General features: G+C 37.0%; 1 non-coding gene across 1 annotated transcript; it reads left to right on the top strand.

Moving 5' to 3' along the window:
• Positions 1–12,352: 12,352 nt before the first annotated feature.
• Positions 12,353–12,459, top strand: LOC133780888 (small nucleolar RNA R71). Its single transcript, XR_009869696.1, has one exon. It is a non-coding gene; the product is annotated as a small nucleolar RNA R71 (small nucleolar RNA).
• Positions 12,460–17,838: the final 5,379 nt, after the last annotated feature.

The raw sequence follows: 17,838 nt of genomic DNA, 5'->3' as shown, positions 1-17,838 counted from the left end.
CTGTCATTTTTAATGAAAATAGCCTGTTTGTGACCAAAATCTTTTATTCCTAATCCGTTGATGACGTTGGATTCACATTTTGTTTAAATGACTTGATTTGCAAGTCTTGCCCTATTTTAAACACACAGTGTAACGGTCTTGGTTATCCAGGGCGTTACAACAAATCGATCTGGGCACCAAAAACAATTCAACAACTTCAAAACAAATGAGTCCCACCTTTAGATTTTCAATTTCATTTACGTTTTTATTTGACCAAATTTAAACTGGGTGAGGAAGGAATCATTTCCTTCTTCATACATTTACCAAGATCTTGAGTTGAATAATATTCTTGGGTTTTTCAAACCCAAATTTGTCAAATGTATTCATCAAGTTCAAATTCACACCCATATTAAAAGTTGCAGATTTAATAATTCCAAACCAAATAACAAATTAGATTAACTAAATGATTTCAAAATCACAATCCCAAAAACCACAATCAAAATCAACAAACAACCAATATGTTCCATAATCAGATATTTCCTTAACACAAGCTCAGCAACTCCATCACCCCATGCTTCAACAACCTATGGTCCCGACCTAAGATTCGATAACTTTTAGCCCCAGCGCAAGCTTTGACAACCTCCATCCCCGACCCAAGCTTTGACGAAGACATGGAAAGTAACCAAAAACATCGAAGAACAGGAATGAAAAATTCTGAACGAAAAAACAAACTAAATCTGAAAAGTGAATCCAACCCCTCGCCTCACTGCGCATACACTCTTCCAAGTCCAGCCTCAACATCACCATCTTCCATCGTCTCTAGCCTCAAGCCTACCACGCCCAATCGAGCTCCGCCCTCGGGCTTGTTTCTCCCATCGTTTCTAGCCTTATGCCTGTCGTGCCCAATCGAGAATTAGCCGAAACCACAAGTCATTCACGACGTCACAATGAATCAAAGCTCCAAAACATTGACAGGGGAAAAAAAAGAAACAAGAAGGGGAAGATGAGGAATTGGAAAGAGAGAGAAGGAGGAAAAAATATCTAAAATTTTAAATAATTATTAAGGTTTAAATTAATATTTTGATTATATTAAATTAATTTTAAATATTGTTATTATATTAAATTTTAAATGATATTTTTTTTATTTTTTAAAATAAAAAATATTAACTTAGACCAATGAGAATCAGCCACGTATGTAATTATCTGGCAAAGAATAAATACACGGTACCAAATGTTGTGGATTTGTTCTTCACTGTCACCTTATTCAATGCCCTATAGTCCACACACATTCTGAGTGATTCGTCTTGCTTCTTCTGAAATAGAACTGGGGCACCGTATAGGGCCTTGGATGGCTGTATCAACCCAGCATCAAGTAACTCATCCAACTATTTCCTCAATTCAGCCAGTTCTGCCAGAACCATCCGGTAAGGGGCCTTCGCCGGCAGCCTAGTCCCTGGTTCCAACTCGATCTTGTGGTCGATTGCCCTCCTAGGCGGCAATTCCCTAGGCAACTTAGGTGGTATCAGATCAACAAACTCTACCAACACTTCTGCAACAGAATCAGGTACTTCCACCACCTGGTCCAGTTTGATCTCTATCAGCGCCGCGACGTAGGCTTCGTTTCCCTTCTTCATACCTGATTTGAACGGCTTAGTCGATTGCAGTTCGATGCCCTTATCCTTACTTTGGTTTCCAACAATAGCTTCGACGAAACATGTTCTTGTCTCATCACATATCATCACTCCTTAAAGATGCAGTGCCACCATGGCCTTCGCTGCACTCAAGAACTCAATTCCAAGGATTAAATCAAAATCTTCCAAAGGCACCACCATAAGGTTGCACTCTGCCTCCCAAGTGCCAACCTTCAATTTGATGCCAGCCGCACCTTATATCGGCTTTTCCTCTGAGTTTACAGCCTTCAAGTTTGTAGTACTTTGAACAACGTTGAGACCCAGTCTCTCTCCCTCTCGGTGTGCCACAAAGTTGTTCGTGGCACCAGAGTCCACCATGGTTTTTACTTCCTTCCCATTCACAAATGTCTTGACGTACAACAACCCTTTAAATTGGGTCGTCGTTCCCATTGTCAGGGAATTTAGCAACTGTAAAGGGTTCATATGGGATGGTCCCTCCTGGTTCACGGCTTCTCTTTCCTGGGCAACCATTGCGTTCACCTTACCTTTAAACTAACATTCCCGTGCCAAATGAGGGCCATGGAAAATAAAGCAGCCCATGCTCTTTTCCTTGCCGTGGTTGTTAGAGGCGTTGGAGGAACCCTTTTGTTCGTTCCTTGCCCAACCCTCCTTCCTTTTCCCCTCATTCCTCTGTCCTCCCTTGGGACCCAAAGGCTTGTTGTCGTTCTTCTTCTTCCCACTGTTTGACTTCTTGCTCGCATTCCCCTGCGAATTCTAGGTTGTATACTTGTAATCTACCAGTTTCTCGGCCACAGCGATGGACATGGGTAGATTTGTCACCGCCTGCCTTCTTAATTCAGCATGTGCCCAATGCTGAAGTCCTGATAGAAAATTGAACAATTTGTCCTCCTCAGACATATTTTTGATATCCAGCAACAAGGAACTAAATTCCTTCACGTAATCTCGTACTGTACCTGTGTGCTTTAACTTCTTGAGAGACTCCCTGGCAACCCATGTTGTGTTGCAGGGAAGGAACTGATCTTTCAATTCCTTTTTCAAGACATCCCATGTCTCAATTTTGGGACAGCCCGGGTTGGCATCATCTTCGATCCTGGTACGCCACCATAACTTGGTGTCACCCTAAAGATACATGCTAGTGATTGAAAGTTTTTCAGAATCAAGGATCCTTGCGGCCCTAAAATACTATTCCACATTCCAAAGGAAACTTTCCAATTCCTTTGAATCACGATTCCATTGAATGTTTTTGGTTCTGGCACCTTGATCATAGAGGAATCCCTAGAAGACTCAAAAATCGTCCCTTGATTAGCCATCGCCCTCTTCAACAAAGCCATATCCGCGTCCAGCGCCATGGCCCGGTCTTTCACGGAATGTGACAAGGCTAAGACGTCCTCAAACAACGTCTTGATCTTCTCAGACATATCCCTCTCCATCTCAGTCATGGCATGACCGATAACACCGATCCTTTCAGTAGCATCCCTCTGCAAGTCTGTGATAGCATTCCACAAGACGGCCAACTGCTCAGTATGTTCTTCACCAAGAATGAACAAACTGACACGGTTATTGTCCACTGGAGCGCCAACGCTTTCCTCAAGCCTTTCCACCCTTTCTCTCAATTCTGCCATAGTAACCACTGCTTCTTAGTTCCCCAACACGAAGCCATGCTTTGATACTAGTTGTCACAGGGTCAAAACTACACTACGAATTTTTTTGTCTATGATGGCCTAAGTCACCCAACTTAGTCAGCCAGCAACACACTCTTTCATGCACACAAACAGTAAACGCCAAGCAAACACCGCACACACTCGTCTATCAAGTAAGTACGATAGCATAAACACTAGTAAAGGCACACACAGTTTACAGGAGCCCCCTTCCCAACTTTGTATATTAATCACAATACAAAGATACAAGTGTTCATGCGCCGGAAATCACACTCTGATGCCTCAGGCGCCTAGGCTACATTAATATCATGCCAACATAGGCAACGGTTGACAACCCCAACCGCCTAGGTGTTAGCTAGACCAACCAGCTTGCAACACGTCCATTAGGCAAGCCACATGCCCATTGGATAGACAGATGTCGCTCAGCCAAGCATCTGGGACAAGAACCATTGGATTCTTCCTTCAAAGGATCAAGACACTCTACATGGATCCTCCTGATAATCCCTAGAAACCGTCTTGTAAACCACTTGATCAAATCTATTCACAAGGTACCATCAACAGCCACCACGTGTATGCACTGGCGCGCACGCACATTCCCACATGGCGCCAACCATCCAACACTTGATTCCCACATTTCCTTAAGCTTAGCCACACCTTAACATAGCCTAGACACCATCCCTAGGCCATGGCCGAAGACCCTCCCTGGGGGCACAAGGTTCACCCCCTCTAAAGAGGATTCTGGAGAGATTTAACCCCCTGACAGGAACTTATATGATTTTTGCTTGGAAGACATATTTCCATTTTTGGAAACCTTCCCAAACAAGAATGTTCAATCCCTTTTAAACTCACATCCTAGACCCCTCTAGGATAGTTTTCAACCATACTCCGCCCAAGGAATATTAATTTGGCTCAAGTGTTACGAAATGTATTTATGCTGTTAAAAAAAAGACTTAGGTATTAAACTGCTAATTTCCAAAAACATAGATATTTTCATCGTTAATTACTCTAACTTTAATGCATTAGTAATCGATTATCATGTTGAAACTGAAATAATTGGTAAAGTTTCTAATATTCACAAACTTGTAACTAGTTACTGCTCTAAAAAAAATAAAGGGTTAATATGTTACCTATTATGTTTATCAACTTTTAGTACACTAATAGTAGTGATTGGTTACTACTATGATACTAAATAAAAACTGGTAAACAGTTACAATGTCATTTTCTAAGATATTAGCAAATTAGTAATTGGTTTTCACTCTAAAATTGAAAAAACTGGTGACAAATTATTGTATAATGTTTATCAGCGTTTAGTACACTAATAATTGTTATCATTCAAGAATTGAAAAAGCTGGCAATTAGTTACTGTATTATGTTTGCAAGTTTTTAGCATACAGTAATTGGTTACCACTTAGAAACTGAAAAAGTGATAACCATTTACTGTGTTGTTCCAAATTTTTTTGCAGATTTGTATTCGGTTACTGATATCGCCCAATAAATTCCTAAGCGGTCGCAGTAGTAATCGGGCTATGTCGTATCCACAGAGAGGTAAAGTACAAAATTAAAAGAAAGATTAGTAAATTAAAAATAATAAACTTTGTAAAAATGTGAATTTGAAAAAGAATATAAACATTAAATGAATAAAATCGAGGGATTAGAATCAGAAAGAAAGTATGGAAGGCATAAGTTTCATTCATGCAAACATATATATATTTTAATAAAATTGATTCATTATACTCAACTATAATTCTACACCATTAATTATAGTTGGAAAATATATATATTAAAGCTCACCTTAAAATATGTTCTTTAATTAAATTATACTAACTTCTAATTTTAAAACCTATCATATTATATACTTTAGAGCGACAAAATACCAATGGCAGAATGCAGTAAAAAGCATATAATATAACAAATATTCTAAATTAAATTAAAAACCTAAATTACATAAGAAGAGCATGACTAGACTTATGTAAAAGATAATAATAAATTTAGAACAAAAATTAGAAAAAAATAAATTTAATTGTAACAAATATATAGAAATGAAGAACAAAATAAAGAATCAATATATTAAAAATATAATATTAAACATGAACTCCACTCTAGCCTTTCCACAAGAAAATTTAGCCTAAAATAGGCATTGTTTTCACTCAAGAAAATGTAAAAGAAAAATAGGAAAAGTAAGTGTTTTTCTCTCCAATACTCTCTACTATTCCCTTGCACAATCTGATCTCATTTTTCACCATTTGGTACTCTATTTATAGTGTAAATAGGACTCAAAATCGTGTAAAACCGTGTATAAAATAGTGGGAAAGTGGCTTAAAAAGCTGATGAAAATGGGAGACACGGACTGGTCGTGGTCGGGTGCTAGGGAGCATGGGCTGACGAGTGGGACGCGTGGCGGGCTACGGTTCGCTGCTGGGCTGGAGGCGTCAGTCACGGTCGGGTCGTGGGAGACAAAGCAGGCGCGTCAGGCTGGCGTGTCAGGTGCAGTCCGTCAGAACGTGGCAAGTGGGGCAGTGGCGGCTTGGCGGCTGCGGCTTGGCGGCTGGGACAGGTGCGGCTGTCAGAGTCTCGTCAGGCTGATGGGACCCTCGGCGTCAGAATGTGTCAGCGTGGCAGGCGGCGTCAGGCATGTCAGGGAGGCTGGCGGCTGGCTGCTCGGCTTGGAGGCTCGGCTGGCTCGGCTCGGCGGCTCGGGTGGACGAATGGCAAGCTGCCATGTGGCAGCATGGGAGAGCAGAATTTTGCTTGGGCTTTGGCTGTTTTGGGCTTAATTTTGGGCCATTCCATCTTCAAAAATGCCATTTTCTTCATGATTTCTTCAATTTTAATTATTTATTTCCTCTTTCTTTTTCTTTGTGTCAAAAATCATTTTATTTCCTGAAAATTAAACACAAAATAAATTAAAATTAATATTTTCAAATATAAAATATATGACAATAAATCCATGAAAATATTAATTAAAACTTAATTAATTTTACACTTTAAGATTAATAAAATGATATTTTTGAGCACTAATCACAACCCCCAACCAGCTTATTGCTAGTCTCTAGCAATTCAAGCGAAATGATAAATGTCAACATGATATGTTTCCGGTCAAAAATTATAAAAAGAACTTAAGTATTCACACAAAATGTTAGTAACAAGTCAACAAGAGTTATCAAAATTACTTCGAATAAATCTAGAGTTGTGAGTGTGTGCACCAAACTTAAACCTTCTTACCGCAAACCATAGCACATAAGAGCCTTCGAAATTATGCCAAGTAAAAGTCTCAACTCCATTAACCTCCCATGTAATTGAAAGTATTTAAAGCTTAAGGGTTTCACTCATGGAGTTGGAAAAGAAGTAAGCACTCATCAAATGGGTATATATTTAGGACAAACTCATAAATAATTATTGAAACGAAGATAGGAAATAGACTATTTGGACAACCACCATAAATAGTACCACAAAACCAGTTTTTCGGGATTTTAAGTTAAATAGACAATCTTTATATTTATTTTAAGAGCCATAAAATAAAAAATTAATAAACACATTTTTTTTTTTTGGACACAAGGGACAACATAATTGAAAATGATAGAAATATTGTTCTTGTGTCTTTCTCCTTTTTGCTATTTTTTTTTTTCTTCTTCTTCTTTTTTTTCTTTTCTATTTTCTTTTTTTTTTTTTTTTTTTTTTTTTATGAACAACATAATAAAAGGCTCTTTAATAAGATTTGTCTATAGAAAATATTATCCCTAAAACATCATCCATTCATACCACAATACCTTGTCCAAATAATTATAACCATTTCTAAGAATCAATAAAAATTTAAAAGTTGTTTTCTCAAGTCTCACTTCTCACACAAAAGAATGAATTACTTAAACATGGCAAATTTCTAAGCAAATATGTGCTAACAACCATCTTACCACAACAATTGGCATGTGCATTAGGTAACTCTAGAGAAACTCTTAGTAATATAGATAACAAAAATTGACTCAAAAGTAACATTTTGCAAACATAAATAAGTAATTTTTTTAAAAATTTGATCGTGAAAATATTAATATGACAAAAATCAACATGAACGTGCATGAATATGCTCACCACCCCCAACCAAAATCTGACAATGTCCTCAATGTCTCAAAAGATAATAAATGTAAAAGAGCAGGGAAAGAGAACACCTGGATAGCGAGTGTCGAGTGGTAGAGCGAATATTGATTCTCTAAAACATGAAAAACTGAAAACACAAAATGATAACAAATAAAATAAAATGACAAAAGGGAAATAAACAGAAAACAAACCTATTTACAAACAATTTGGAACACTACTCAGACTTGGTAAACTGGTTCCACGAGAGTGACTTCTTCAGGCTGGGTCACCCTTTCTATGTAGTGTTTCAGTCGCTGGCCATTTACTTTGAATTCTCTCCCATCAGTTGGGTCTATGACCTCAACAGCACCGTTGGGAAAGACGGTTTTTACAACATATGGGCCAGTCCACCTTGATCTCAGCTTGCCAGGGTGGATATGCAGACGAGAGTCATAAAGATGCACTCGTTGGTTTGGCTCAAATTCTTTTCTTAGGATCTGCTTGTCATGAACCGCTTTCATTTTAGCCTTGTAGATCCTAGAGTTGTCATAAGCATCGTTCCTTAACTCTTCAATTTCTGACAATTGAAGCTTACGATTGAGTCCTGCCGCCTTGAGATCAAAATTTAGGCTTTTAACTGCCCAATAAGCTTTGTGTTCCAGCTCAACAGGAAGGTGGCAGGCTTTACCATAGACTAGCCTATAAGGAGGCATACCAAGTTGAGTTTTGTAAGCAGTGCGGTATGCCCAGAGAGCATCGAGAAGTCGTGAGGACCAATCTTTGCGGTCAGGATTAACCGTCTTTTCTAAAATTTGCTTAATTTCTCGGTTGGCTAACTCAGCTTGGCCATTTGTCTGTGGGTGATAAGGCAATGCAACCTTATGAATTACATCATATTTTTGCATTAAGGTCTCAAAAGAATAGTTGCAAAAATGGGTGCCTTGATCACTTATGATAGCGCGTGGTGTGCCAAACCTAGATAACACATTTTCTTTTAAAAATTTCACAACAGTTGTGTTATCATTATTTCGACAAGGCACAGCTTCCACCCATTTCGAGACATAGTCTATGGCGAGGAGAATGTAAAGGTAGCCAGAAGAAGGTGGAAATGGTCCCATAAAGTCTATTCCCCAACAATCGAATATTTCTATTACAAGAATTGGGTTTAATGGCATCATATGTCGTCGGGACAGGGCACCTAATTTCTGACACCTTTCACATGATCGACAGAAATTGTTAGTGTCTTTGAACAAAGTAGGCCAATAAAGACCACACTGTAAGATTTTTGCAGCAGTCTTTTTCATTGAAAAATGACCACCACAAGCTTCATTATGACAAAAGTTCAAAACACTAAAAATTTCATCATCTGGAATGCAACGTCTCATAATTTGGTCGGGGCAATACTTGAAAAGATATGGGTCATCCCAATAGAAGTTACGAACCTCGACCAAAAATTTACGTTTATCTTGTGCACTCCATGCAGTTGGAAGTTCGCCAGTCACTAAGTAATTGACGATATGAGCGTACCATGGCAACTTAGTGACTGCGAAGAGATGTTCATCAGGGAAGTCATCTCGAATGGCTAGGCCATCAGCGGAATCAGAAAATTCAAGACGAGATAAGTGGTCCGCTACCACGTTTTCAACTCCTTTCTTGTCTTTTATGGTCAGATCAAATTCCTGTAACAGAAGGATCCACCTAATTAAACGCGCCTTAGCATCCTTTTTGGAAAGGAGGTATTTTAAGGCGGAATGGTCCGTGAAGACTGTGATAGGTGAACCAATCAGGTAGGAACGAAACTTGTCAAGTGCGAATACTACAGCAAGTAACTCTTTCTCAGTGGTAGAATAGTTCATTTGAGCACTGTTAAGAGTTCTACTTGCGTAATAGACAACGAAGGGCTTCCCTTCCCTTCTTTGACCTAAGACAGCCCCTATAGCATAATTGCTAGCATCACACATGATTTCGAACGGTAAGTTCCAATCTGGTGGCTGAATGATAGGGGCGGAAGTGAGTTTTGCAACGAGTGTTCGGAAAGATTCCTCACACTCAGGTGTCCAACTGAACACAACATCTTTTGCTAGGAGGTTTGACAAAGGGCGAGCAATTGTCGAAAAGTTTTGTATGAACCTCCTATAGAATCCTGCATGCCCAAGAAAAGACCGAATGTCTTTAACAGTCTTGGGGGTGGGCAACTTTGATATGAGTTCAATCTTTGATTGATCAACCTCAATTCCTCGTTCTGACACGACATGCCCCAATACTATGCCTGATGGCACCATGAAATGACACTTTTCCCAATTGAGTACTAAGCCTTTCTCTTTGCAACGTTTAAGCACAGACTCCAAATTGAGAAGGCTTGATTCAAAGGAATCTCCAAATACTGTCAAATCATCCATGAATACTTCCATACATTTCTCGATCATATCACTAAATATGCTCATCATGCATCGCTGGAAAGTGGCTGGAGCATTGCACAGGCCAAATGGCATACGCCGGAAGGCAAAAGTACCAAAAGGACAAGTGAATGTGGTCTTATCCTGATCTTCTAAGGCAATCTCGATTTGGTAATACCCTGAATAACCATCGAGAAAGCTATAGAAAGGATGACCTGCCACACGTTCCAATATTTGATCGATGAATGGAAGTGGAAAATGGTCTTTGCGGGTGGCTGCATTTAATTTTCTATAATCAATGCACATGCGCCACCCAGTTGTGACCTTGGTAGGAACAAGTTCCCCTTTTTCATTTGGTACCACTGTTACCCCAGATTTCTTGGGCACAACCTGAGTTGGGCTGACCCATTTACTATCAGCAACAGGATAGATTATGCCAGAATCCAGAAGTTTCAAGACTTCAGTCTTTACTACTTCCTTCATCGTTGGGTTCAATCTTCTTTGCGGGTCACGACGTGGTATAGCCCCGTCTTCCAATTGAATGTGATGGGAGCAAATTAATGGACTAATACCTTTGATGTCAGCTATCGTCCATCCTAATGCATCTCTTTGTTCTTGCAACACATTGATGAGTTGGAGCTCTTGTGTGGCAGTGATCTTGGAGGATATTATGACAGGAAAAGTGTTGTCAGCTCCCAGGAAAACATGCTTAAGACCGTCAGGAAGTTGGGCCAACTTTGGTTGAGGAGCTTGTTCAATAGATGGTTTTGGTGTTTCTCGATCTTGAGGGAGTTCCTCAAAGATTGGATTCCAAAACATGGTTCTTTTAGCCTGTGAGTGTTTAACGATTTCAGGGTTGATTGTCGACTCATCAGGCTCAGAACTTTCTGAAATTTGGAAGAGGTGATTAAAATGATTAGACGTGTATTTTGATTCGACCTCTTCCGAAATAAGTGTATCGATGAGATAGGATTGGAAACACTCATCGTTGTCAGGTGGTTGTTTGCCGATGTGGAAAACATTCACTTCTAGAGTCATGTTCCCGAAAGAGATTTTCATGAGACCATTCCTACAGTTAATGAGTGCATTTGCTGTTGCGAGGAAAGGTCTACCGAGAATGATGGGAATTTTGGACTCTATACTTACTTCAGATTGAGTGTCCAAGATGAGAAAGTCAACAGGGTAATAGAATTTTTCAATTTGAATCAGAACGTCTTCTACTATTCCCCGAGGTTTCTTAACTGATCGATCAGCCAGTTGTAGCACCACAGATGTGGGCTTGAGTTCTCCTAGACCTAATTGCAAGTATATTGAATATGGCATGAGATTTACACTTGCTCCTAAGTCTAGAAGGGCTTGACCAAATTCCTGTTCCCCTATTTGACATGAGATGGTGGGACAACCAGGATCTTTGTACTTAGGCGGTGTTTTGCAGTCAATTACCGCGCTAGCTTGTTCTGCCAAGAATGCAGTTTTCTTGACATGATGCTTTCTTTTAACGGTGCATAAATCCTTGATAACCTTGGCATAAGCCGGCACTTGTTTGATCACATGCAACAATGGCAAGTTGATCTTCACTTGTGTTAAAAGGTCTAGAATTTCACCATGATTTTCCAGTACCTTTCCAGTGGATTTCAAAGCTTGAGGAAAGGGTGCCTTTACTGGAATGTTTATTGGCACATCATTATCTGGAGCGGGCATTGACGTACTCGTTGTCTTTGTTAACGGTGAAACCGTACTTTGACCACTTCGAGTAGTGATGGCATTAACCTCTTTGAAATTTGTATCTGCAGAGGAGGAGGTTTGTGCCATGTGTTGCCCTTTTTGATGGATTAGAGGTTGAGCGGGAAGTTTCCCATGCTCTTGAATAGCCAAAGTAGTGTTTAGCTTTGTCATTTGGACTTTCATGTCTTTCATTTCCTCTACCATTTGTGTGAAACAAGCTTTGAGCTCTTGAGTTGAGGCTATTTGAGTTTGTGCAAGCATTTGCAAAGTACTCTCAAGAGAATTACTTGACTGCATGATATTTTGAGGAGCGTTGTATGATTTTGGTGGTTGTTGCTGCTCAGGCCTCCATTGGCTCCCAGATGCTTGGTTCGAATCCTTCCAGCTGAAATTTGGATGGTTGCGCCAACCAGGATTGTAAGTGTTTGAGAAAGGGTTATAAGGTTTCTTGTAATCCCCTAAGGCATTGCATTGTTCCTCTTTTCCTCCTCTTAACTCACTAAGAGTTGGGCACTCTTGCGGTTGATGTTCCGTTCCTCCACAGATGAAGCATGGATCTCGTGTCTCTACTTTTGCAGCCATGTGGATTCCTCTACCTTCTTGAGATTTGAAAGCCTCGAATTGTTGTCTCAATGATTCAATTTGGCTTTTGACGTTATCCTCTTCCTTCAATTGGTAGATTCCAGTTGATCGTGGCTTGTCCATAGGACTTGGTCCATTCCATGTGTAGGATTTTTCAGCAAGATCGTCGAGGTACTCGAAAGCTTCATCGGGATCTTTTTGAAGGAATTCGCCATTGCACATCATTTGTACGAATTGTCTTTGTCCGGTTGTGAGACCGTCATAGAAATAGCTGATCAGACGCCAGCTTTCGTATCCATGATGTGGGCATTGATTTATCAAATCTCTAAACCTCTCCCAAACCTGATGGAAAGTTTCATGGTCTTTCTGGATGAAGGTAGAGATTTGTCTCTTAAGGCTGCTAGTCTTATGGGGCGGGAAATATTTGGAAAAGAATGCTTTTGTCATTTCGTCCCATGTTCCGATAGATCTAGGCCTTAAGGAATACAACCAGCTTTTTGCTTTGTCTTTGAGTGAGAAAGGAAAGAATTTCAATCTCACAATGTTGGTGACATCAGCTCGGTTGTTGAATGTAGCCACCACCTCTTCGAATTCCCGAATATGCACGTACGGACTCTCATTTTCCAACCCACGGAAGGTTGGTAGGAGGTTAATCATGCCGGGTTTGAAATCGAAATTTGGCATATTGTTGGGATACATTATGCACGAAGGTGTGGCTGTACGCGTAGGATGTAAATATTCCTGTAGCGTTCTTGGTTGGACTTCATCTTGATGAGCCATCGTGGGTGGTTCAGGAAGTCTCGGTGAATCAGGAGTGTTTGAACGAATGGAAGAAAACGACGAACTAGGAGAGTTTTCTAAAGTTTCTACTTGTTGTCTCACAAATCTCCCTAGTGTGTCTCTGTTTCGTGGCATAAATATTTTTTTTATTTTTTATTTTTTATTTTGTAAGTATTATAAGCGCAAATATGTAATAATGTAATAAGTATACACCAAAATGTTCCCAGGCCAATTGGAAAGGCTGCCAAGGTACCACTTTAGGCCCAAGAGCTTTTCTAGAACTCCCCGAGGTTCTTAGAAAAGATTGGAGGGTAACGCTAACACAGACCTTATTTAAGAACCAATTTTTCTAAGACAGAACAAGTTTGGTTTTTACTAATTTCCACGATTACACAAATGTTCTCAATACTTTGTTTGATTTTTATTTTTGATTTTTATTTTTTTTTTTGATTTTTTTTTTTTCCGGAAAAAACCTAAATCTAAAATAAAAATTCTAAACTTAAAATTAAAAAAAAATAAATAAATAAAACTACTAAGGAAAAATAAAATAAAAGAGAAATTAAAAATTACACTACTTTTTTTTTATTTATTTTTTATATATATTGAAAGAAAAAAATTAATTTACTAGGCAAACCTTTAATTGTAGAATTACCTCCCCGGCAACGGCGCCAAAAATTGATATCGCCCAATAAATTCCTAAGCGGTCGCAGTAGTAATCGGGCTATGTCGTATCCACAGAGAGGTAAAGTACAAAATTAAAAGAAAGATTAGTAAATTAAAAATAATAAACTTTGTAAAAATGTGAATTTGAAAAAGAATATAAACATTAAATGAATAAAATCGAGGGATTAGAATCAGAAAGAAAGTATGGAAGGCATAAGTTTCATTCATGCAAACATATATATATTTTAATAAAATTGATTCATTATACTCAACTATAATTCTACACCATTAATTATAGTTGGAAAATATATATATTAAAGCTCACCTTAAAATATGTTCTTTAATTAAATTATACTAACTTCTAATTTTAAAACCTATCATATTATATACTTTAGAGCGACAAAATACCAATGGCAGAATGCAGTAAAAAGCATATAATATAACAAATATTCTAAATTAAATTAAAAACCTAAATTACATAAGAAGAGCATGACTAGACTTATGTAAAAGATAATAATAAATTTAGAACAAAAATTAGAAAAAAATAAATTTAATTGTAACAAATATATAGAAATGAAGAACAAAATAAAGAATCAATATATTAAAAATATAATATTAAACATGAACTCCACTCTAGCCTTTCCACAAGAAAATTTAGCCTAAAATAGGCATTGTTTTCACTCAAGAAAATGTAAAAGAAAAATAGGAAAAGTAAGTGTTTTTCTCTCCAATACTCTCTACTATTCCCTTGCACAATCTGATCTCATTTTTCACCATTTGGTACTCTATTTATAGTGTAAATAGGACTCAAAATCGTGTAAAACCGTGTATAAAATAGTGGGAAAGTGGCTTAAAAAGCTGATGAAAATGGGAGACACGGACTGGTCGTGGTCGGGTGCTAGGGAGCATGGGCTGACGAGTGGGACGCGTGGCGGGCTACGGTTCGCTGCTGGGCTGGAGGCGTCAGTCACGGTCGGGTCGTGGGAGACAAAGCAGGCGCGTCAGGCTGGCGTGTCAGGTGCAGTCCGTCAGAACGTGGCAGGTGGGGCAGTGGCGGCTTGGCGGCTGCGGCTTGGCGGCTGGGACAGGTGCGGCTGTCAGAGTCTCGTCAGGCTGATGGGACCCTCGGCGTCAGAATGTGTCAGCGTGGCAGGCGGCGTCAGGCATGTCAGGGAGGCTGGCGGCTGGCTGCTCGGCTTGGAGGCTCGGCTGGCTCGGCTCGGCGGCTCGGGTGGACGAATGGCAAGCTGCCATGTGGCAGCATGGGAGAGCAGAATTTTGCTTGGGCTTTGGCTGTTTTGGGCTTAATTTTGGGCCATTCCATCTTCAAAAATGCCATTTTCTTCATGATTTCTTCAATTTTAATTATTTATTTCCTCTTTCTTTTTCTTTGTGTCAAAAATCATTTTATTTCCTGAAAATTAAACACAAAATAAATTAAAATTAATATTTTCAAATATAAAATATATGACAATAAATCCATGAAAATATTAATTAAAACTTAATTAATTTTACACTTTAAGATTAATAAAATGATATTTTTGAGCACTAATCAGTTACCACTCTAAAATTGAAAAAACTGGTAACCAGTTACTCAATCATATTTTTCATAGTAACATGTATACAAACAAGTGAAAATGCAAACCAAGAAAATTATTACATAAAAAGGGAGAGCGTCAAAACCCAATCTACCAAACACAATTCCTTTTACTATAAATACAAATCGACTTTCTCGTCCATATTTAATAGGGAATTTTTCATATATACGGTAAATAACAAAAAAAGTTTGAAATTTACGGTATTTCAATTTCCTTACAAATATACGGCAAACCTGAAGCCCACAAGCCCAAAACCCAATATCATGTATACGATAACCCCTAACCCACAAACCTAACCTATTACAACCTCGCCCATTCCTGTAACATGTTGTCTTCGTCCTTGTTACAAAAATCTGCAAAAGCATCCGAAAAACCCTAAAAAATAAAAAACTAATTCAAGAGCTTACAAATTCGTGAAGTCTGGGCAAAATCAGAATTTTTCTACTGCAACCTACTGCAAAATTTCCAAAATGATGTGTCTACAAAAACAACTTCATGACAAAATTAAAACATCTATCTTGTGGTAAGTTACCTTGTTCTTCTATTTTGTTCTTGGTATATCTTGCATCTAGAGTAGATAATTAGTTTAGAACTTTCGAAACTCACTAAAACAATCTATCAAAATCATATATTTTGTCACAGATCTCCACAGAATCATAGACAAATCTTAACATGGTATCAATTGTAAAACAGGAAATCTTTTTATAAAAAAAAAGTTACACTATTATAATCATCTTTCTCATAATTTCTCCATTTTATTGTAAATATTTATTAATATATAAGTAATTTAAAATCAGACTAGGACATTAACAACCATGTAACATATCTTTACAAAAACATAACACAAGTTAACAACATCTAAACAAATATAACCTGGTATGTATAGAACAAAACAATTATCTTGCAACTTAAATAAATAAAAAATTGTAACAGCTATTAAAAGAGCAATAAAACATGTAAAAATCTCTAAAAACATATTGAACATAAATTGTATACAATCATAATGTACATAACTCAGATAACAACATTAACAAAATTGAAAACATATTTCAGGTAGATGATACCTATATTCTGCAAAACCATAAACTACCAACTTAGGACATGTAACATATATTTACATAAAACAAACACATGTTTACAACATCGGTAACAACATTAGCAACCCTGTAACATATTGTTACATAAACATAACACATATTAACATCTTCAAAACTGATAACATGAAAAAATAAATAAAACAACAAAAAATACATTAGATTTAGCCAGTGAACTAACATTCTTCAAAAAAAAAAAAATTTGTTAGCCTTGCTTTACTCGACTAGAGCCTCCAATCATTAGTTTATTTGCTTTCTTTGCACTATCTTTGCTCTTAGACAATGGAGCAGATTTTCTCTTCAACTTCTTCCCCTTAAACTTAGCACTCTCATGCATGTCGACCTCCCTTAACTCATCTGAATCAACAACATCACCATCATTCGCATAAGGAATGAAAGAATTTGATGAATCCTTCAAAATAGATTTACCTTTAAACAATGGAGAAGGTTTACTCAAAGAACTCTAGAAACTCAAATACTTAGGTTTATGTTTTCTGATGAAGACTCTATAAAGTAAAAAAGGAAGATGAGGAGTTGAGAGAGAAAAGAAACTCAAATATATATATATATATATATATAAAAAGAGAGAAAAAGGAAAGGAGAAAAGCTTCAGAAAAGTAAAGAAAGAGATAGAGACAAAGTAGATACCAGAAACTTCTATGAGTATTTTAATATAAATTTGTTTTAAAATAGCTTTAAAATAATAAATTTGATATAAAATACCGTATAAAATTATGGAACCGTACATTTCAAATTTTTTTTCTTTCTACGGTATAATTCGTAATTTTCTCTATTTAATACATATACATACTAGAGAATTACGAGATAAAAATAAAAAGGAAGAGCACCAAAGCCCAAATGAGGGAGTTGGCTCGGACATCGGATACATTGCCAATTAGATTGAACCTCACAATGACAATGAGCTAATCAAATCAAATCAAAGAAAATCATAAATAGGAATCTTTACAATTATATACCTATAATATATAATAATTACAAAAATTTCCTACAAAATTTTATTTACAAAAATACATTATCACATCATCAAAAAATATCGAATTCTAAAAGTAATATATCTGAATTTGAAACTTTTCTAAAATTCCAGTTTTCTCGTTTTTCTAGGTTTAAAAAAGTAACATTTTGGTTACTTAAAATGTTAATAAGTTATCAATTAGTTACTTTTTCACTATTTTTTATACCGCATTGTATTCTAAACAACTTAAATATATTTAAAAATATCCAAAGTAATTTTTTTAAAATAGATTCTTTAGGATATTGTTTGGTAACTTTTAAATAGAATATAAAAAAATTATTGTATAGTGTACAAAAAGTAACTTTCAATAATAAGCTATATAGTAATTTGTTATATTTTATTGTAACTCATTAGTTTCTAAAAAATGACTAATCGGAAACGTAAAAGTTTCTTAAGTAATAAGACACCATAATATAACTTCAAAATGACTAATGAATGTCTTAAGATAAAAAAATTTCAAAAATTAAGTATTTAAGGTAACCAAAATGTATATAAAATAATATGCTATAAAAATAATTTTTTTCATGAAAAAGGTAACTAATTGGTAACTTATTAATATTTTAAGTAACCAAAATGTTACTCTTTCAAACCTAGAAAAACGGGAAAAATG

Source organism: Humulus lupulus, chromosome 5 (assembly GCF_963169125.1).
Source record: "Humulus lupulus chromosome 5, drHumLupu1.1, whole genome shotgun sequence".
NCBI classification, from domain to species: Eukaryota; Viridiplantae; Streptophyta; class Magnoliopsida; order Rosales; family Cannabaceae; genus Humulus; species Humulus lupulus.
Note: the sequence above shows the minus strand (reverse complement) of the source record. Positions and strands in the feature narration are given on the sequence as shown.